The sequence below is a fragment of the Hippoglossus stenolepis genome, chromosome 6 (genome assembly GCF_022539355.2).
Source record: "Hippoglossus stenolepis isolate QCI-W04-F060 chromosome 6, HSTE1.2, whole genome shotgun sequence".
Taxonomy (NCBI): Eukaryota; Metazoa; Chordata; class Actinopteri; order Pleuronectiformes; family Pleuronectidae; genus Hippoglossus; species Hippoglossus stenolepis.
In genome coordinates this window covers 10,165,541-10,185,171 of record NC_061488.1, presented here as the reverse complement: position 1 = coordinate 10,185,171, position 19,631 = coordinate 10,165,541, and the positions used below count along the sequence as shown (strand labels likewise).

General features: G+C 40.1%; 1 protein-coding gene across 1 annotated transcript in view; it reads right to left on the bottom strand.

The window, feature by feature from the left end:
• The window catches only part of opn7b (opsin 7, group member b), a 55,497-nt gene extending 39,733 nt beyond the window's left edge, over positions 1 to 15,764 (bottom strand). Inside the window, exon 1 of the mRNA XM_035160505.1 lies at positions 15,450 to 15,764. The gene's annotated coding sequence lies outside the window, so the exon portion shown is untranslated. The remainder of the gene's footprint in view (positions 1 to 15,449) is intronic.
• Positions 15,765 to 19,631: the final 3,867 nt, after the last annotated feature.

The window sequence follows — 19,631 nt, the reverse complement described above, 5'->3', positions numbered from 1 at the left end:
AGCCGTACTTGAGTATGACAACCCTTTGTGCCTCCAATTTTCTCTCATCACTCATTTCAAATCTTAATATCACTGTCTAATAGTTATAATAAAATGTATATTTTTGCCGTGCACCACCGTGGTTATTACTCCTGACCCTAGTAGCCAATAAATGAGCCATGATCATATTTCCCACTGAACAACTGTAATGAGAAATTGGTTGCATTGAAATACAGTGGGATCACACGGAGCAGGACGTGCCTGAGCAATATTGTCTTCTTCCTTCTGTCCTGTGTTATTATTCTCTCTGTCTAATAACAAAAAAGACAATTTTTTTCTTAAGACAAAGTACCTAATAAGATGGAATTGAGCAATGACAATATTAAGAAATAGTTGACCTGAGTGCATCACATCATTTTTGCAGTTTTTGATTAAAGGTTCAATGTGTAGAATTTAGTGACATCTAGTGGTGAAATGGCATGTTGCAGCTGAATACCCCTGAAAGAGAACCAGCCGTCAGTTGTCAAAAAACTCAAAAAGGTGTTTGGCTTGTCCAGTTTGGGCTACCGTAAAAAACATTACTGTAGAGAGGATTCACTCCAGATGTAAATATAAAGTATTTCAATATAAAAGGCCAATTCTTAGGTAAAGAGAACAACAATTCGTACAATTTAGATGAAAAACACCAGTGAAAACATCACTAAGATTCTTTTATATTCAATTCCTGCCAATAGATCCCTTTCACCTGAATCCTACACTACTTAACCTTTAATGTTGCAATTTTCCTGTTCAGCCACTTCCTTAAAGTGTTCTATTAGATTCAGACCTGGTGACTCAAGAGGCCACTGAAGTTCAATTAACTCATGAAACCAGTTTGAAATGACCTTTGCTTTGTGACATGGTGCATTATCATGCTGGAGGTAGCCCCTGAAAGACAATTAATTGAAACGGGATGTACAGTGCCTTGCATAAGTATTCACCCCCCTTGGACTTTTTCCCATTATGTACTGTTACTAACTGGAATTCAAATAGACTTAAATAAACTTTTTCCCGTTTGATCAACAAAACATGCATAGTACTTTGGAGGTGCAAAATAAATTTTATTGTGACACAAACAATAATGAGAACAAAAAGTTTTCACCCCCCTGTGTCAATACTTGGTAGAACCCCCTTTCGCTGCAATTACAGCTGCAAGTCTTTTGGGGTATGTCTCTACCAGCTTTGCACATCTAGAGATGGAAAGGTTTGTCCATTCTTCTTGGCAAAAAAGATGAAGCTCAGTCAGATTGGATGGAGACCGTCTGTGAACCGCAATCTTCAAGTCTTGCCATAGATTCTCTATTGGATTGAGGTCTGGGCTTTGACTGGGCCATTTTAAGACATTAACATTCTTTAATCCAAACCATTCCTTTGTAGCTCTGGCTGTATGTTTAGGGTCATTGTCCTGCTGGAAGATGAACCTCCGCCCCAGTCTCAAGTCTTTGCAGACTGCATCAGATTTTCTTCAAGGATTTCCCTGTATTTGGCTCCATCCATCTTTCCCTCTATTCTGACCAGTTTCCCTGTACCTGCTGAAGAGAAGCATCCCCACAGCATGATGCTACCACCACCATGTTTCACTGTTGGGATGGTGTGCTCAGGTGATGGGCAGTGTTGGGTTTTCGCCACACATAGCGTTTTGCATTGAGGCCAAAAGTTCAATTTTGGTCTCATCTGACAAGAGCACCTTCTTCCACATGTTTGCTGTGTCTCCCACATGGCTTCTGGCAAACTCCAAACGGGATTTTTATGGATCCCTTTCAACAATGGCTTTCTTCTTGCCACTCTTCCATAAAGGCCAGATTTGTGGAGTAGACGACTAATAGTTGTCCTGTGGACAGATTCTCCCACCTCAGCTGTGGATCTCTGCAACTCCTCCAGAGTAACCATGGGCCTCCTGGTTGCTTCTCTGATTAATTTTCTCCTTGTCCGACTCTTCAGTTTGGGTGGACGGCCTCCTCTTGGTAGGTTTGCGGTTGTGCCATATTCTTTCCATTTTCTTATGATGGATTTTATGGTGCTCAGAGAGATGTTCAAAGCTCTGGATATTTTTATAACCTAACCCTGCTTCATATTTCTCCACAACTTTATCCCTGACCTGTTTGGTGAGCTCCTTGGTCTTCATGATGCTGTTTGTTCAGTAATGATCTCCAACAAACTCTGAGTCCGTCACAGAACAGGTGTATTTATACTGAGATTAAATTGCAGACAGGTGGACCCTATTTACTAATTATGTGACTTGCAAATGTGACTTGTGAATGCAATTGGTCGCACCAGATCTTTGTTAGGGGTTTCACAGTAAAGGGGGTGAATACATATGCACTCAACACTTTTCAGATTTTTATTTGTAAATAATTGTGAAATCCATGTAATATTTCCCCCCACTTCCAAATGATGCACTATTTTGTGTTGGTCCATTACATAAACTCACGATGAAATAAATTTTAATCTGTGGTTATACCATGACAAAATGTAGAAAAGTCCAAAGGGGGTGAATACTTATGCAAGGCACTGTATATGGTCAGCAACAATACTCATATAGGCTGTTGAATTTAAACCATGATTTATTGGTATCAAGGGGCCTAAAGGGGTCGAATGAAAACATTCACTACACCATTACACCACCAGTACAAGCCGGGACTGGCAGCTTAGGTCTTTGCAGGCTAAATTCTAACACTACACTTTACACGTCTCAGCAGAAATCCAGATACATCAAACCAGGCTATGTTTTTTTCCCAGTCTGAGCCTGTGCCCACTGCAGCCTCAGATTTCTGCCTGAGTTTTGCTCTCTGAGATGCTTTCTGCTCATCACAGCTGTAAAAATGAATTATCGTAGCCTTTCTGTCAGCTCAAACCAGTCCAGCCATTCTCCTCTGACCTCTCTCAGGCGTTTCCATCCAGAGAACTGCTGGATGGTTTTTTTTTTGGTCTTTGGCAGCATTCTGAGTACAAAAACTCTAGAGACTGACGAATGTGAAATTCCCAGGAGATTAACAGTAACAGAAATACTGAAACCAGCTGTTTGGTACCAACCATCACACAGTGGTCAAAGTCACTGAGACTTTATAATTCCCTGTTCTGATGATTGATGTGAACATTAACTGAAGCTCCTGACCTGTATCTGCATGATTTGTATGCATTGCACTTCTGCCACATGACTGGATGATTGGATAAATGCAATGATACGGGAGCTGGTCTGGCAAAAATAAACCAAGCGTGTAAACACAGCGGAGTAAGAAAGCGGCCGTGGACAGTATGAGACACACGACTCCTGGACGCTGTGGACATGCACACGGCAGAACACAAACTGAACATGTAGACACTTGGACATTTCACTGCCCCCTGGAGTTACACGTTTTCCACAAGATACACGTGTGTGAGACACAACTTTAAATTGATTTCCCCTCCTCCAATTATTAATGAGCAACATTCCCATTCAGAGAAAGAAATCCAATTAATCCATTTCCTATATGAACACCCACTTCCTACTCCACATAATCACACGACACCACTTTAAGTACAACTCGTACTTCGATCTGTTGGTTTTGCAATTATGTTTAGTAAATGAAACTGTTTGCAATTTTTATCTGTGCCGTTTCAATCGGCCGTCAGTCACCCAGTGAAGATGTGACACTTCACTCATCAGGCAATTTGCTGAAGGGCACTATATCCCCTTGTCTCTGTATGGCTCATTGTCCTTTTAAGCCTCTCTTCAGTTCTTCATCCATTCATCCGCATCCAATCAAAAATGATGCCCTCAGTGTTTACTCTGGCTAATAATAATAATTTAGAATTCTATTGTGATATTTGTTTTAACTTTGAGGTGGGCAAAAAAAAGTGACTTTTATCGCTTTGTAAAAATTATTGTCGTTGTTCATTTATTTATACAACTAGAATGGCATTAAAAGAGCGTGTTCCACAGCCAGGGCCCAACTGTTTCCTTATGAAACCACATTTAAATCCACTAGATTTAAATTTAGATCTGCACGGAATAACACACATTCACAAATATTAGTCCCCTACACATGACTGATTATTTTCCATCAAAGTCCATGAATTATTCCCTGAGAAATCGATGAAAATGAAAAAAAAAAAATGACCTGGCATGGCAAAAATCCCCTTTCCCATGATCTTATTTTTTCAACTTCTCCTCCATGCTAGATTTAACTGTCGTCCACTGTCCCATTTTCCATGTGATTGTGGTGTTAAAGAGCGGAAATGAAAGAGGCCCAGACTGCTCGATAGTCGGTTTTTCATAAACAAACAGCTAATTCAGAGCAGCAGACTAGTACTCAGATAATCATCCATCCACAGAGATCTTCATTAATAATCAGAGCCGAGTCAAAGGTGAAGAGGCTGCCTAAACAACCTCTTTGCCCCCAATACTATTGTGTTTATTTTAGCATGTTTCTTTCCTGCCCTCACTTCCCTGTGCGGCTTTGAGTGTTTGTTTCCATAAACGTCTGCAGTTTGTAGTTACATTAAGATAAGCCTCATATCCAGATGCTATCTCGGTATATATAGGTATCATAATTTGTTTATGCTGCTCACATAACTGACCTGTTACAGAAGAGTGAATGCTCTCATATATAATTGAAGAGGATTAATTTAAAGCCTGTGTGGCACAGGTGTAAGTGCTACTGGCATCATTTTACTGTACCTTTTACTGTACCTCTGCGATGACTTGCTTTCTCGTCAGACGTCAATATTGTAGGTGTGGGGGGGTACTTAAGCTTAAGATCTGTGTCACACGGACATGTGAGGCACAGGGCCCGAGGGAGAGTAACACAGAGAGGGAGGCTGTGATGTAATATTCTCGGCTGACAACCAAAGTCATGCAAGAGATGAGGAGCAGAGAGAGCAAGAGATGTGGCGTTCGCCTCGGACTTCAAACCAAAATCCACTGAGATGTTTATATGAGTCATTTCAAAGTTAATGAGATCCGAAGGGCTCGTGTGCATAATTCACGTTGTGGGAGTTTGCAGGCTGTGGCAGTGATTATTTAAAATGTGTGTGAATGTGTGAAGGTTTTCTTGAGTGTGTATATTTGATCTTACACCTGTTGCACTAAAGGTAGTTTATCTGTGAGTGTGTCAGTGGAGGTTGTGCACAGGTCCTCTGTGATGTTTGAATGTACATTTGGAGGCTTGTGCAGGAGAACCGATGGTAAATATGCAGCTTTGCGCCATGGGTGCAACTTGGGAGCAAATCTGTCATCTTTCATGATTGTAAATTGATACTAATTAGATTTAATGTAACTTGATGAAGGCAAAGCATCTGGTGTTATACTGACAAGGGAAACATATTGCAACTATCACAAAGAACAAAGCAGGAGAACAGAAACATGCAAAATAAAAAAAATCCATATGCAAAAATCCCTTTGAACAATAGTCCAATTTCATTACAATGGATTTACAAATGTTTTATCTATTGAGAGGCAGTGGAACAAGCTGACAATAATAATAATAATATTAATAATAATATTAACGTAATTTATATGGCACTCATCTAAACAAGGTAACAAAGTGCTTCACACAATGCATGGCAATAAAAAACTGATGAATAAAAGATAAAAGGTACACAGATGTTAAGGACATTTTCAATAATCTCATTATTTTCCTCTCATTCTCTACCTCTATCGACTTTTTAAAATTTGTTTTTTTTTTTTATCTCCACCAAGAGGAGTGGATATATTCCTCAATTCCAAGATGTATCAGGATTCTCTCTTGACAGATTATCTCTTGAAGTAGAAAATACTATGATCAGAAATGTAAAACTCAGCTGTGGTCATTGGAAAAACCGAAAACAATGCAACTGGGAGTGTAGATTTCAGGGTTCTACCTCCCGTTATTGTACTTAGGCCCAGTGCCTGAGTGTGTTTGAGTGGGGGCAGGGCTTCCAACATTACACACACATGCACACCCACGTGTACATGATGTACATGTAATGAAATATAGAAATCAAGTTATGAAGTATAGACAAAGTAGCGGCAAGCAGTACTTTGGTTCACATGTTCTAATTAAATTACTCATTGCTGGTTGTGTGGTTTAACGTTTGTATTGAAGCCATCTAAGCAGTTGTGGGAATGACCTGCCATACGTGTGGGGACTGTAAACCCATTTTATGTTAATGTGGAATCCCACTAACAGCAACATGACACTTTTTCTAATACATGTTTACAATAAGATGCCATGGTAGTTTGTAAAGCCTAAACATGGCCGGTTCTGTGCTGAGGTAAAGAAGCCATTATTCAAAGAGAAAGCAAGGTAGACATTTGTGAACACAGCCTAATAATTTGGAAGCCATACCCTTACCGATGCAATTTAGTATGTGCATGAATGTGTGTGTGTATTTATGCATACACTAGTTTGTGTGGTGGATGTGTGTAAGAGCGTGTTCTTGTTGTTCTTACAGTCTAAGCTGGGGAGTGACAGCCTCATACATAATGCATGCAGTACATGAGGATAAGGACGGCTGACATTTGGTTGCTTGTCATTCAGGATATATCTACCCCGGGGGAATGACCATGCTGCAGATAATCACACACGGACATTATACACAGTGCACACAGACATACACACATACTGTACAAAGGCCAAGGCGTGTTTCTCTTTAGGGTACTGTAAATGGCAGATGTCCCCGTCAGAGTCAAAGGCTCCATTCAGCTTTAAGGCAAATCACTGTGGATCATAATTAGTCAATTGTTCAGCTTCTCCTTATTTAACATATAACAGAATTCACAGTATGCAGGATGGATTTAAGAGAAATTTCACCGCTTAATATCATGCCGATTAAAATGGAGTGCGGCAGATGTATGGTCATATGATATCTTATCCATACAGGTTTTGATTAAGCTTACAGTGCTACAACTGTACTGTACTGGACTTTCTTTTTTCTAATTCATGGCGCTTCAGGCAGTGATTAGAAATGTGTTTACTGCACATGCTCATATTGCAATGGCAACGGAATCTGTCTGTCAGCACTAATTCACAGTCAAATACAATCATGATTGGTCGGAGAATATTCAAATGAGACAAGCATCGATGTTGGAAGATAAATGGTTGAAGTGTATCGACTAAAATTACACAGAAAATTGGGTAGCATGACAACACCCCCCCCCCCACACACACAAACACACACACACCCCACACACACACACACAAAAATTGGCTGTTTTGTTCCACTTAAGCGAGAGGGGACCATGATGACATATTATGCGAACTCATGTGTCACACAAGAGAATAGCACTCGGTAGATTCCATACCTCCACCAAGGCAGGTCCACTTACATTTAATCAAGTCGCATCCAATTTTACACACTTAGAAGCATAACTTCCCTAAATGTGCCTGTTTTTCTTTTATCAAGATCCATGAATATTCCCTGATAAAATGGGGAAAATCTCGCAATGTGAAAGAACCTGATAACAAGTTCCAGGATCAGCCCCCTGATCTGGAAACACAGCGACATTTAGAAGGTTTTTCTCTGACCCATAACACTTCCTTTCACCAAGTCTTTTTTAAATCCATTCAGGGATTTTTTAATTAAGGAATCTTTTTTACAAACTAACCAACAAATAGACTGGGGTGAAAACTTAAAATTAAATGGTTTGCTTGAAAGTGCAGATCCATTTTTTTTACAACTTTCTCCAACATTGCACGATTTTTGGGATATTTTTGTTAGCGCCTCAGGAAATGATGCTGAAAAAAATCGGACATATTGAGGATTGTTTGGCTTTGGCGGAGGTTGACCCGGTGCCATTCTAGTCTTGATTTTGCAACAACACTGAACATGAGGGCTCGTATATATTTGTTTTGAGAGTCGTTGAAGGATGTGGAGGGCGTGTGCTGGCAAAGAGGTTTAATTTGCCCCAAACCCGACTTCGAGAGCCTGGATTTAATGAACCTGAAAAAGAAAAAAATACTTGTGCCATGTTATACTAAACATTCAGTCTAATTCCACTGAGGCTCTTTATTAGGTAACTTATCCAGTCTAATGTAACAGCCCTGGAATAAATCCTCCTTCATTAAGGGCTATAAAGTTGAAACCTTTTCAGAGAGGTTTTCAACTGTTTGCTCATTTTACAAGCTGCAGTTTGTGGTGATGGTGAAATACATTGATATACTTTGATCATGTTCTGCGTATAATCTTACAGCTCACATAGTTGAATCAACATTTGTTTTAACTAAAAAATAGAACATTATTATATTAGACTGAATTTTCCTTAGATATATACCTAATAAAACCTAATACCTAATAAACTGTCAACTGGATGAATAACCACAGATTCCACACTGCAAAATGTATTACTCGTTACAAATATCTTACCACTGCTATCAATCTTACTAATGCTTCATACCTCAGACTAAAACACTTAATTTATATGACATCTGCTGTATTAATGTGCATAACTATGACAACGTGATTATATGCTAAATCTAGTTGGGGCACTAGAGGCTGCAGGAGATTAAAGTAATTTACAAATGTCATAATAGGAATAAGTGCCCCTTGTCCCCAGTGTAACTTGTGCCTGTGGCCTTTTCACAATCCATATTGGACATGTGGGAAAATGGAAGAAACTTACTGCTCCAAATTACTGCCCTGACTTTCTGTAATGGAATGAATAGATAATAACTAAACTAGATCCCAAAGTAACTGCTGAGGGGGAAAAAAGCAGACTGTGAAATGAATATAATGTTCTTTTTTGTTTTCTTCCATTGAGCATTTAATATTGGCAACGGCTACGGTCACAGCTGTTAACAATGTGATCCCAGCTCTGTGTTTGCTGGCTGAGGATTAACCACACACCGACCACATCGCGGAGGCTTAGTGCAAGTTAAATGTTTTCATGTTTAAATATAATACACACAGGTTTTTCTGTTAAGAAGAATATCGATAAAGACGTTGTTTAAAGTAGATGTAGGCTTCTTTCCGAGGAGCTACGAGATGAGGACATTGTTATAATAAAATGTTCTGTCAGAATACCAAAAATGGTCTCTGAAATTTGGCCTCTTTTCTGAGGGCAAAAGATAAAAACTCCAACATGGATTCACAGCATTGCATTTCACTCCAGGGGTGAACAGTAAAGGAAAGGCAGCCCTGGTTCCCTGGGGTGGGCCCCAGCAGATAAGTACAAAGCCGCCAAAGATTATCCGGTGGGGACCGCGCGCTGCGTACCTCCAATGACAGGCACACAGAGAGGGCACAACAGGTATCAAAATTTGTCTTGTCCTAACTGTATCTTCAAAATGTCAAATATTTTATAACAGTGGACACGTGGTGATCCATGAAAACAAATCTCCGATGGTTGTCCTCATCTTCGAACTATCCTTTCACAAGAGTGAAACACAACAGAATAGAAGTGCGTGCGTGGCGTGCCTGAGGGTTAGGAATGACAAGGACTGTAAAATTGCATTTTTCCCTCTTCACGTTGAGGACGAAAACCAAAGGCTGCTTAACCAAAGGCTCAAAGACTCTTTGTTGAAAGAATTGTATTGCATCAAACTCTTGTTCAGTGCATCTTCATACATAGTTCAAAGAAACATTGAAAGATTCTTGTATCCACTTCTAAATCGGCATTTCTACATATCTTAGGATGAAAAAGAGGTGCCATACGCACATATGTATAAGAGGCTAAAGAAGATGTCAAACGTAAAAAGAAAGAAAATGACTCTCAAGGCACGAAACTCTCAAAGTATCTTGGAGTTTTTTTTTTTATCAGAAGAAGCTCGGATTTAATCATTCGGATACAAGCCCCAAGAGCAAGAAATGCTTTTCTCACTGGAAAAATCGATGCTCTACACTCGTTAAATGGAAATTCTCCTCAACAATTAAAGAATGTTTCCTATTTTGAATTGCTGCCTTCATGTTGTATAGTTTTGTCAATGACACAGCTAACTTCTGTGTTGGTTTTACAGCAAGAACATGTTTGGAGAATTCCCCCCAAGAAGTGACAGACACAAAACTGTAAAAAACAAAAAGGGCACAAACATTTCAGGATGAAAAACACATAAATGATGCAAATCAAGATGTCAACTTGGAAAGACATTTACATTTACAAGCTTTTGGCGATAAGCCCAAACACTGGTGTCGTTGTGCTGTAAACAAAATCACATGACCTCTGCAGTGGAACGTATATATATATCTCACGTCCTGCCTCCTGAGCCACTACTCACATGAAAGCTCTGGAGATTCATGTGTTGCTATGTTGGTCTGTCATTTCTAAAAACAGCTTTAAAGTTTAGGCTTTTGTTAAATTATTGTTATTTGGGTCACTTAAATGTCTAAAAGTTTTGCTCTTGTGCTCTCTTTAAAGCTACAAAGACTAAGAGTTGTAGATTTGCCAAAGTTCCATATAAGGTTCATTAACTTTAAGTAAACTGAGTAATCTACTCTGTATAAGAATAATAGTGACGACTACAGTGAGTCACATTGAGACATGTCACTTCATGAGCTGGTCAACATTTACAGCACAAACTACTAAAGCAATGGACAAACATGTACTGTATGCTCATATACTCATACAACTTAAAGCCAAATGTTTTTCTCAATATTTGAGAAAAAACTGCCAAGAAACAAAACTATTCTACCATTCGACACCAGTTATCACATTCAATTTGGCGTAATATCACAATATTATAGCTCAGTGTTTTGTGAAGGACAGGCAGAATAACTTGGCAGATGAGGTAGAGAGACAACAAGCCCCTATAGCCTGCTCCTCGAAATAAGGCCTCTCGCTGGTTTCCTCCCTAATTCAATGTTCTCTCTCACTTAAGAACAACACTGTGTTGTATTGTACTGAAATTACTGTGAAAACTAATTTCAATAAAGCAATAAAGTCGGATGTCTAAACACTCGTTTCTATCTCCAGAGTTTTATTGTATCCACTTAGGGCTGGAACGACGCATCAAAGTACTCAATTACCTGCATTGTGTAAATATGTAGATGCATCAATGCATTGTACTGGTTACATTCATCCCCAATTATGGCAGCTCTCGCTACTGGGCACGCTGAAAATGAGACTTTGTCCCAAACAGCCCAAAATGAGATCATCAAAAGTGTGGTCTTGAGTTCAATGATCTCTATCTGTCTTTGACTGTCCATCCGTCCATCTGTACCGCTTGTCCTTTGATGTCTGTGGGGGTGGTGTGGGGGAGAGCCATTCCCTGCTGACAGGTGGGGTGCACCCTGGAAAGGTCGCCAGCGTACCTCAGGGCCAACATGCAGAGACGATCCACCATTCATGCACACACTGCCAATTCCACTTACTAAGGACAATGCATCTCCACTTCCTCCAACTGTACAAAAATGAAGCCAAAATATCGCAGATTCAGGCGCTGCCATCCTGCACAGGTGAGCAATTGGAGTGAATCAGAGTAGAGTTGCAGTATTGAGGTATCGAGCAAGTACATCAGCCCGGGAGTCAGTCTCAGCTGTCAATCATGACACCTCACCCCCTTTTTAAAGTATTTAATTTATAAACAAAACCAAACTTAACTGAACACAGTATGTCAGTGTCAGAAAAAAATACCTAAAATGACTGAAACCATCTCTGGGAAAACATTATTTAGCGTTTACTTTACTGTATAGTTTGAGCCAAATGTCATCTGCTAACATGGAGGAGGCAGGGTTTATGACCTCTACTGCCGTCAGCCACCAGGGGGCGATCAGGATAAAGCTGTTGTGTCGTCCATCTTTACATACCCTCAATTTGAGTGTCCACGTATGTTAACCCTAACCCTAACATCATATTTATTAAAAAAATTAAAACAGACTTATACAGTCACATGCGCGATATAAGGTCAGATAAGATTTGATTCATATTTTGATTGCATAAGTCCATTAGGCAAAGTGAACGCTACTCATGTGTGACATTTGTTAACTCATTAAAGCAGCGATATAATGATTTAATGAAATCATTGAATAATAATGATTCAATTATCTAATGTTCTGGGTCATGTAAAAACACACACATGAGAAGTGTCTGTGGGATAAATACAGGGGTGCTTGATTAGAGAGGTCCGCTTCAGTTCAGTGAAACTGTGTGCGTTTGTTTAATTGAGTTGTCTCCACCTGCCGCCTTATTACTTTGTTTGCGTCCCTGAGTGTTTGATTTATACAATAGCGAAAACCTGATAATCACCCTCTTAGAAACAGTAAATGATGATAAATGCCAGATCGCTCTTGCATTAAAGTGCCTCCCTCACCTCCTAAGTGGTTTTCTGGTCGGTAACAACATTCAAATGGCAAACTCATTCATTTACCAAATGACAGATGAGTGGATGCCTCCGCAAAATTCACAAGCATCAGCCTTTTTCAGCTTCTGCCGCAGAGAGAGGGGTGAGGTGGAGAAGAGGCAGCTCAGGCGGACATCAAGTCAGTGAATGAATCAGAGTAAACTGAACTAGATCCAGACTCTGTGGGTTTTTTGAGTTTCATAAGCTATGACTGTCTCTGCGTGGTGTTATAGAATAAGTAGTGTACAGAGGGAACAAGTTTGTGTGCCCACACTGAAACTATAATAAATGTTCATTCATAAAAGTACTCCTTCACACTGTGCCAGTGACCTCTTCAATTCACGAGTAGGTACAAAGATGCGGTTGTGTGCTCATGAACACCTTCTCTCCTTCACCATGACCTCTGTCGTACCCTTGAAGCCATGTTAGCATATTTCATACTATATATGTAGATTTTATTAATCTTTTCTTCACCCAAGTACACATGACAACATATATTAGCCAGAAGCAGATAAAAGAGACAGGGTTATTATCTGGAACGACACGGCACAAACGATGTGATGTAACCACGAGACAGCAAGAACACATGCAACCAGTGGTCTTATAAAACACCCCCTTCCTCACTCCAAGCTGCCTGGGAGTTCTCCCTCATCTGCTCCATAAACCTGATTAATTGTGCACTCAGCCCTTCGCCCCTCCTGGCACATAACTGCTAAACACCTTCCCTCCCACAGCTCCATGGTGTCACACAGTGGGACGAACTGGGTTATGTCACCTACAGATAAAAAGTCAAATGGCACCTCAGGTAGACCAGGGCATGCGTTCATACCAGCAGAAGGATACATATGTGCACATTATGTAGGGACTTCAACCAATTATTATTTTTGTCAGAAAACAATGATATAAAACAGAGAAAAGCAAAAAATCTTCATATGAGAGGATGGGATCAGAGGATATTTGACATTTGTTTCAACATTTGATTTGATTGAACAAATTTCTGATTAATTGACATTTGTCATATTGCTTATTTTGTCAAGTTAGTCTGTTTTACAACTAAAGAGAAAAGCAGAAAGTCAACACATTTGAGGAGCTGAATTTAGAAAATGTCTGGAACCTTTATGTCACTATGAATATTGTCAAAATACAAATAACTTTCTCAGCTAATTGATTAGTTTGTGTTCTGTATTTAAGGTATGAGGGGATTGTATAAAACCACCGAGGAGGACTTTAACTTTGGGCAGTCAGCTTTCTCAGTTAGAGCAGCTCACACTTGGAACAACCTGCAAACATCCATCAGAGACTGTGGTACTTTTCCTTCATTTAAAATGAACTTAAAATTATGGTTGAAAGAATCTAGTGTATGACCATACTCTGTAGAATTAAGTAGCCTTTTATGTTTCATGTGTTATGTATTATTATCCAGTTTTTAAACATTGTGTGTTCTTATGAAGAGTTTGTATGTCTATGTATTTTATTTGTCCTACAGTTGAAAATTTGCCAAGATGGCTAAACTAGCTAATTTACAAAAATGTTTATTAAAGAAAATTGTCCCTGTAGTTTTAAACCGATTAAATAAATTTAAAAAACATATTAGTTTACTGACCAACAAGGGGAAACCCACTGTGAGAGAAAAAACATTCCCCCCCAAACATTTGGAGAACAACGCTGCAAATTGCCTCTGGTCTCAGTCTCTCCTGTGATATATGCCTTGATTCATCCAGAGAGCAAGAGTTTCTACTTCCATGCCTCATAAGAAGTTCTGGATTCCACCATTGTGTCATTGCACCATTGTTGTCAGTGAATCTGGAGAGTGGAGCCTCTTAAGGAGCAGAGAAGGGAGGGTTGTGTTTGTTTTACTGTTCAAATATCAGCAGTTTCCCTCCAGAATCAGTTACTCAACCTTTCACATTTAAACCAGTGATTTGTGCACTGAGAACCAAGCTGTTGTGGCACGAAACAGCTCAAGTCACCAGCACTGGAACTGAGAAGAATCAATTAAATAAATCAAATCAACATTTTTTCACAGGTCTGGCAACAAGTAAGTCAGTTAGAGAATCAAGTGGAGAGTATTTATAAAACGCACTAATTCTTAAAGTGAGGGAAAGTGACACTCAGGTGCTCATATGCTGCTGAACACTTCAAATGTCATTTTGAAAAAGCACGCACTCAAGACAGCACGTGCACAACAAAAACACGTAAAGGCAGAACTAGTCAGAATACACACACACACACACACACACACACACACACACACACACACACACACACACACACAGTTGCTGTCTGAAGAGAGACGCAGCAGAGAGCGTTCCAAATAGTTTCAGCTCACATTTCAGAGGGAGACGTGTATATTTAGGGAAAGCCACCGAGGGAGATGGTTCATTATCCCTATTTGTATGTTGCGAGAGTCTCAATTACAAACACATCATTCATTGCAACCCCCCAGTGGAGGGTCACATGTGGCGCTGGAATCACGTGTTAATTAACATTTTGTAAAGTTGGGAAAACGCGCTCTACGATGACTCACCCCTGACACTTAATACATCTATGATCACTGTGGTATTAACCATACACGCAACGTGCTGTATAATGAACGTCAGTCAATGTAACATGTTCAGTCCACTCTCCATAGGGCTGTTATGTCAGAACTAACACAATCCACATGACAGTTTCCAATCAACTTTCCTTAACTCCAAATTAACTTTCATTCAATTGAGTGCATGGTACAACATATAGAATCTGACGCTCGTGTCCTTTGCTTTACAAACACTGAGGTTTGCAGCCTCACAAGAACTCCTCATCATCCTCAGAATCTGTTTCCGTTGAAAATAACCAGCCAACTTCTTTTCAACTGCCGTGAGCTAATGACTGAGTAATGGCCTAATGTGCAATTATTTAGTGGAAACAAGAGCCGGGAAGAGATAACAAAACCAAGTGCACGAGGATGTTTGCACTCACAAAACAGGTCAGACCAGACACAACAAACAGGGACGCTAGAGCCCGGGACAAGCACAATGTGATCTACTGTGTTGTGCATTCCACTGCACGCTTGTTTCTTCTAAATAAACCATGCTTGCTTAATAAAACTCAAAATGTGCTCAAGAATTTCTATTATTTAATCATCTTCTTTACAAACAAAAGCTGTAAAATCCCCCAAAACACACAGAATAAGGTCAATACAATTGTTTCCCTCCTTACCTTAATGAGAGGAGATGCCAGATTTGGCTGGAGATCATCGGTGTTGAGTCAAGTCCAGATCGAAGAGAGTCAAACCTTCACCCATGTGTGGCAGTGCTACAACGGGAACAGCTGAACCCACACTTGTGCGTATTGCCACTGGGAAACTCTGGTGTGCGCTGTGCGAGATGAGCCACTCGCAGTGAGCAGCAGCAGCAGCAGCAGCAGCAGCAGCCCGGCAGCTGTGCTCGAGAGGCAACAGATAGAGACAGACGTGCTGCCTCCTCGCTCCTCTGGTCTCTGCTCTCTCCTCCTCTCTGGCAGTGTGCAGCTCCCACTCTCTCCCCCTAAGTCCCCTCTCTGCTGCTCTGCTCTCCCTCTTAAAGCTCCTTCTTGTACACACATGCATTCTCCACACAGCAGCCCCCCCTCCCTCATTCCCTCTCTCTCTCTCTCTCTCACACACACACATGCACACACACACACACCTCTGTTAGTGTCAGCCTTTCATGTCTCACAGTTTTATCCCTAACCCAGCATGAAACCTCTGTAATTCCCATATGCAGAATGTCTTTCAAGGGGTTTTAATACCTCAATCTGTCATTCATTTTTTTTTATTGCCCATTACACAAATGTGAGTCTTTTAAAACTCACATTTTCCCTTTAGCCCCTTGACTCAGACTTTAAATATTGAACTAAATGCAATGCAACACACAGGGTGAAGACAGAGAAGTGCAATCCACAAGTTCTACTCGTGCCATAGTTTTTACAGTGCCCATTACGATGCTTATGATATGATGCTCTTATTATACTAAGTTTTAGCTTTCTTACTAGTATTTATTAATTAATTATGAATGTGGAAAGATGTGTGTGTAGGAATGTGTGTATGTATGTATTGTTCTTAGTGTTCTGCACAGGAAATTTCATTCTACTATTTAACACGAGGACAATAAAGCCTTCTAATTCTAGGGGAAAGACATGACATAAAGATAACAGAGCGAGTCAAAGAGATAACGAGCTGACACAAAACGGACATGTGAGTGTACAGAGTTCTTTAAGGTGGAGCACAAAAGTAGAAGTAAAATGTCAAGGTAAAGGTTTGCTACAGCGAGAGACGCTTGTTGCTACCAGCAGAGCAGCTCTGGCTTGCTCAACCTTGCTCCCCTGTCCATTACTCATAAAGAAAACAGAAACAAAAGACTTTGCACCTGCCTTTGTTCCTTTGTTGCGCACAAAAGCAAACGGATGAATGTGCAACCTTGACGAACGCAATTCATAAATGTTGTATCATGAAAGCGGTAGTACTATTGCATACATTCATGTAAACTGTGCCCTTGAATGGAGAAAAGCGCCTTCAATGGCCGCAGAGCTGTGTAAGTGGAATAAACGAGACGAGGATGGAACGCAGCAGCCGATTAGCTCTCATATAACCCTGGTTGTTAAAGGGATAGTTCACCCAAAAAGGAAACTTCACTCATAATCTACTCACCACTAGGCCGATGGAAGGGTGGGTGCAACGCTGTTTACCCAATAAACTCCAGAAGTGAGTCGACTCAAACACTTCACCCACCCCTCCATCGGCTTAGTGGTGAGCTGATGATGAGTGAATTGTCATTTTTGGTTGAACTATCCCTTTAATATAATCTGGTTTGATCTTGACTTCGACAGGTGTAATATCAATACCATGAAAAGTATATTCATACAGATATTAGGTACAGAATGCAGTTTTATATGTTTTTTGATATAACTCCAAATAAATGAGTAACTCAACATTGTCAACGACTGATAAAATGTACAAAAGAGAATATGTTTATGGAGGAATTTTGAAAAAGCTCAAAATCCATTGTGTCCATCCTATTCTCCTAGTCTGTTCCACCGCACCATCTGCTCTTTGGCAGGATACCTTGATGTTTTCCTCCATCAGCACTTAGAGAAACTCACCTCAGCTGCACAGCACCTGGCTCCAGCGTCTCCCGCTAAAGTACGGACAAGGAAAGAAAAATAGATCGTGATCAGAAAACAATGTGTCTTTGTTTCTCTGTCGTAAAGATATAAAGATGTAGAGGCTGATTAGGTCACCTCTTGACAATATGGATTTTCGCTGCGTTAAGTGATCAGAGACAACCTGGCTATGACTGCCATGTAGTACAGAGTAAAGAAATAAATACAATTTAGTCTATATTAATGCCAACTCCAAATAAATACTCGTGTTTGTCAAATGTTGATGAAATATCTGAGACATTGAAATAACAGCTGTCGCACACTCACTTCTGCGCATGCATCTTTTTGACAGAACTGACTAACTCACATGCATGCACAGCTTACACACTAGAATACAAGCAAAGAGCTGCAGAGTAGAGGACGTCTGTCTTAAAGGACAACAGGCTGAGGCAGACAAAACAAACTATATTCAAGAAATGATGGGATGTCCACCAGCTTTATTTTGGAGGATATCATCTATAGAGTTGGAAAGGCGGGGGAGCAATTTTGGTTTCAGCAGTAAAGGCGCCTTTAATTTCTCCGATAGACAATGACTCAGGGTTGGGACACTTCTATGGCTTTAATCAACAGAAAACTCCCCCTCTAAAATAATACATACAGAAGCTTTAAAACTGTGTGAGAAAAATATCCGGTTCTTTCATTAAAACTTTGAACGTTTGTATAAATTCTTGGTCAATTTTAGGTGAATTCACCAACTATGATTCTAGACTTGCACCTATGACTTCTGGGTATTGTAGTATTCAGGCACAACCTCCGGCAAATCAGGATTATTTACGAAAAACAAAGTTGAAGTAATTTACTATGAGTTTGTATGGTGTAAGATAACCACACAAATCAATTTGTGACTGGAAAAATTCAGAAGATTTTGGTACACAAGTGGTTAAAGTCATTACTTATACACCAATAAACATAAATGTACAATTGGCTTTAAGCAGTAGCTTTTAATGTGAACTTGTCAAACTGCATGTTCATCTCCCACCAGCCACTTACACCAAACTGTTCAGCCAATACATACATTCTTATGATTAACATGCATATGGAATACATAAACCTGTCAACACCTGAGCCTTTGCTCTTTGTTGTCATGCACATATCGGAAAGAGGTGTCAAGGTGTTGCTTCAACACTCGAAACACAAAAGAAACATTACATTTCCTTTTTCCTTTAAGGATTTACTTAAAAAAAACATTGATGAGGAAATACAGAACGGGGAAAAACACTTATCCTCCAGTTTGACCACTTTCTTAAGATAGCACTCCATTTGCCCCAATTACTATCTACAGTACTCGCAACACCTCTGTTATTTAAGATATTAATTTATTAGTTGCTCATTCAATGCACACACAAACATGTGGCAACCAGGGTGAGAAGAATAAATTCAAGTGCACCTAAATATACTCAAATCTATCCTCCACTACACTGTATTTACTTCACCCAACCCCCTGTGAAAGTGAAGGCAATGTGGCTGAAAACACTTCAAACATCCTGATGACGAGTCATGCTGCCTGTGCCTCGGTTTATTTTCATCTTCTGTGAGGAGGAAGAGTTATTTAGTGATGACATTGTTGTTTGCCTTTTAGCGCAGTGAAGAGCTTAGACAGACCACCCTTCTCTAATCTCCCTCTGGCCAAATCTGACGTCTTGTGGCCCAGCGTGACCACTGAGGACACTAAATTGCAGTGTAAACGGTTCAGTTTGAAGTGACCAATTTAGCACATGGCAAGAAAGCACACACAGGCAGACACCATGTCTAAAAATAGATTATTCCTCAAGGCAAATCTTAAAATGTGACATGGGCAAACACCAATGTTGCCATTACATCTTTTTCCTCACAGTTTGCCTGTTTTCATATAACCTAACAGATGTCTGCAGATTTACATGTGTAGGAAGGAACGTAAATTGCGGAGCTGCGATCGAGGTGTATCTAATGTTTAGAGGAAGTCCGAGCCATCAGATCAACAGGTCGTCGTGCCCCAAGCAGAAGCACAAGTCATCAGACCGTAAAAACAAGGAGATAGAGGAAATAACCAAAAAGAAGCCTGTGGTTGACCTCATGCAGCACAGCAAGCTATCATGGTTTAACTGTGTGGAATTGATTTTGTTGTTTGAGTTCATGGAAATCCATTTTCTCATGTTGCTTTCTGCATTTAGATTTAACTCTCATCTAATTTTCATCTCTGTTGACCACTCACCAGCCTCCCAG